At 29.0% G+C, this 3,844-nt stretch overlaps 1 pseudogene; it reads right to left on the bottom strand.

Annotated features, from left to right (window-relative positions):
• Window positions 1-465: 465 nt before the first annotated feature.
• Window positions 466-1,244, bottom strand: LOC116853585 (annotated as a pseudogene).
• Window positions 1,245-3,844: the final 2,600 nt, after the last annotated feature.

Here is a 3,844-nt window from a genome sequence, read left to right as displayed (position 1 = left end):
ACTGACATGAGTAGAGAAAACATTTCTTGCTTTATTCACTCGCATTTTATTATAAGTATTAGTACTTACAACATCATCAATTTGTAATTTAGGTGTTAGTAAAAATTCCAAATCTTTCTGAGATGAAATTAATTCATTAAACTGTGCAATTTCAACTTTATTATATGGTAATTTATATTTTTTTACAAATTCTTTTGACAAGATAAAAAATTTGTTGTTATTATAAATTATATAAATTATATAAATAAATTTGTTGTTATATAAATTAATGATTCTTTTAAATTTTTTAGAAGATGTATATCTACAATAAAATATAAAAATCGATTGGAATCAAAGGGATGAGAAATATAATTGTTAACACCACAATTTTTTCCTATACTTATCCCACAATATTTCCATACTTTGCAATTTCCCGGACCTATGTCAGAAGTTATATAATTGACATGGAGACCAATTATTTCAGCTTTACGTACTATCTGAAAAATTATATCTTTGAGAATTGCTCCAGCAAATGAATCGCCTGTATAAAAATAATCGACAATATGTTTCCATTGATTAGCAGTACCCGTCAGCATAAATGTTAAAGCATGTGTCGCTATACCTTTTTGATTTGGAAATGTTATATTTTCCAATATTGTTTTTGTTGAACAGTCATAACCATGTTTTGGTGTTATACTCATTTCATCGATGACAAGTCCACATTCTCTATCAATGTCATTTTGAAATGAAGATACTTTAAATTGTAAAAAATCAAACATTTCGTCTGAAACTCCACTCCTAAATTTTAAATTTTCCAATCTTCGTTGTAAAGTGCGCAAACTTGGAAATGGTATTCCTTGTTGAAGAATTTTATTGTAGCCATTTTTACCACATGTAAACCTCAATCTAAGTGCACGTGTAGTTTCATCAATTTCTTGTTCTTCATTTTTTTGTCAATAAAGCTTTAATTTGATCCTTGTTGAATACTGTCATTAAAGTCTTTTTATACTTATCATTGTTAATTTTATCTTCAAGTGATTGTGCTTTAGATCTTAAAATTCTAATTTTTTTCGCAAAAGAGTTAAATGGATTTGCATTTTTCGATTTATTTCTTCTAATCCCTTGTTGTGTATGTTCTTATCTTTTTCTTTACCTCCATCAATCTTAGTTGTATTTGAAATGCATTCTGTTAATGTATTACAGAATTCATTGCTTGTCAAAAGTTCAGTTTCATCTATAGCTTCAACAGTTTCATCTATAGCCATTTAAAAATATATATTTATTAAAACATTTAAATATATTTTTTATTATTCATTTTTTTATTTATTTTATCATTGATTTTACCTGCTTATTATTTGCTATAATTTGACTTCTATTGAATTATAATGTACTAATCAATGTTCTTCTTCAATAACATCAGATCTTTGATTATTGAAAGCAATTTTTTCCTTCAGAAAGTATTCAGAAATTGTTGGCAATGCATTTGGTTTTAATTTTCTTTTATTGTCTATTCTTTGTTTCCACATTTCAGGAGAAAAATGTACCTATATAATGACACAAAAGTTAATTAAAAAATTATATCATGATTATTATAGTATTTGATTTGGATTCACATGTAATAATACATAATTGAAAAAATTATAAAAAAACGAAGAATTAAATTCATAATAAAATTGACTATACGTTTTAACCAATAAGAACATATTTTTATGTTTATTACATTAACTTTTTATTATGACATTGTAAATATTTATGAAACAAATAATAACTTTACCTCACATAAATATGAATTTTTTGATGGTGTCCAATTTTTATATTTACTATTGATACGTTTTATCCATTCCATTCAACGTTTTGGATTTCTCGAAAATATTTTTATCATATATCCCTTTTTAAATGAATTGTTGCAAAATGGAATTGTACATCCACCCATATTTCTACAAAAATATTATAAGAGATCTAAACAAATTTGCTGCATAACCATATTCATGAGGAAAATTATCAAATCACATTTTTATTATATGAATACATGTAAAATACGATTAGATAATATTAATTCTTTATGAATATAGTTATGTAATATACAAATTTACCTGGATAGGTAAATGCACTATAAAATGTATTTACACCTACTGTTGCACCTAACCTTATAACTGAAGCTGACAGCAATATTGTTGAATAAACTGAGACCATAAATATCTCTTTCTCTCTCGCAGGATTTCTCTTAAACATGGCGGAAGTTTTCATATGGCGCCACTCTGATTAAAGGCTCTCTACCGTACAGTATATACATTAAGGTTCTATTCCGTGCTACGAGTGCTAATGAGCCAGCGGCGACACTGGCCGCGTTCGCTTACGGTGCTTACGCACTCTGATGCGTCATTCCACTTTTATTGTTTATTACACATAGAGCAAAGATGGAAGGACGTTTTCAACGTATAAAAGCCGAAAGAAAAGCAGTCTTTGTCAGTAAATAATTTCTTTATTACTTTGTTAGTAGTAGTTAGTAGTACTTATCAGTTAATAACTGATAACTTATTAATTAAGTTTGACATTAATTATCGTGTTTAATTGGTGATTAGTATGCACCAATTCTATGAGAATCTATTTCATTTAAGGCTCCTGGGGAGTCGCATCATCTGTCTCTTTTTAATAACGTCAGAAGCGAGAAGTACATGCTAAATTTACGTTGCAAAGTATGTTGAAATAAAACAATATATCCACAAAACAACATTTGCGATCGATTAAGTACACTTCTAAAATACTCCGTACGCTTTCCTGTTGTTATAACAATCAACAGATAATTATAAAATAAATGTGACGTGCAATCGTCTTTTCCAACCTAATTTCCTCATTATCTTGTCATATTAATTGTCCGATTATTTATCGATTTTGCTCGCTTCTAATATCATTAAAAAGAGACAGATGATGCGACTCCCCAGGAGCCTTAACTAGGACTACAAATATGTTCCGGATTTTCGAATATCCGGATATTCAATGTATCAAATTATCCGACAACTCAAATCCGAATATTTCAATTATTCAGACAATTGGGATAGTGTAATAACGTAAATATTCCAACTATCCGGATATGCGGATAACCCGAATGTTAATATAAAGAGAATGAAATGTATTGAAATTTACATAATCATAAATTCTGATGTACATACATAATCACTCTAATAAATTAATGTGAAAAATCATTTCGAAACTGTCTCGTATGGCCCGAAGTACCGCACGGAAACTGCCACAAGACTTAACCTTTGCCTTCGTTCGCCTCTTACTTCGTCGCCTTGCGTGATATACGCTATATATTATCTTGTTTTCTCTAGCAATGTTATTGTATAGAGTGTCCCGAAATTAAATGTCAAAACGTCGGGAGCGTGTACGGGACCGATAAAATAAAAAAAAAGTTCCTTACAGATTTGCTCGTTTTACCTTCGCTTTAGTAATAACGGAAAAATAATATTTTTATTATAAAACGTAAAATAACATTACAAATATTTATTAAAACATATCATTACATAAAAGTTGCAAAGCATGAAATAAAGAGAAGAAAGTGAATTTAAATCCTTCTGAAATAGAAATAAAGGCAAATAGATGTACGACAACGTGGAATCATTGAAACCTATATACTCAGTTTCTTTACATTTGCGTCTTTCTCTTACGAATTAGTCAGTTACTCATCAGAAGCCTTGAGGAACATTGTCATAATATGCCGCGTACATATTGTAACGTTGAATATGCCGACATGGTTTACATATACGGTTTGTGCAACAGTAATGTTTCCGAAGAAATACGAAAATATGCGCACCGATTTGATGAAGTAACTAATTCGTATGAGAAAGACAAAAAGTAAATAAAT

This window comes from Odontomachus brunneus, unplaced genomic scaffold, assembly GCF_010583005.1.
Source record: "Odontomachus brunneus isolate Ranch 3 - 2012 unplaced genomic scaffold, Obru_v1 Obru_scaffold_366, whole genome shotgun sequence".
NCBI lineage: Eukaryota > Metazoa > Arthropoda > Insecta > Hymenoptera > Formicidae > Odontomachus > Odontomachus brunneus.
This window is presented reverse-complemented; position numbering and strand designations above follow the sequence as displayed.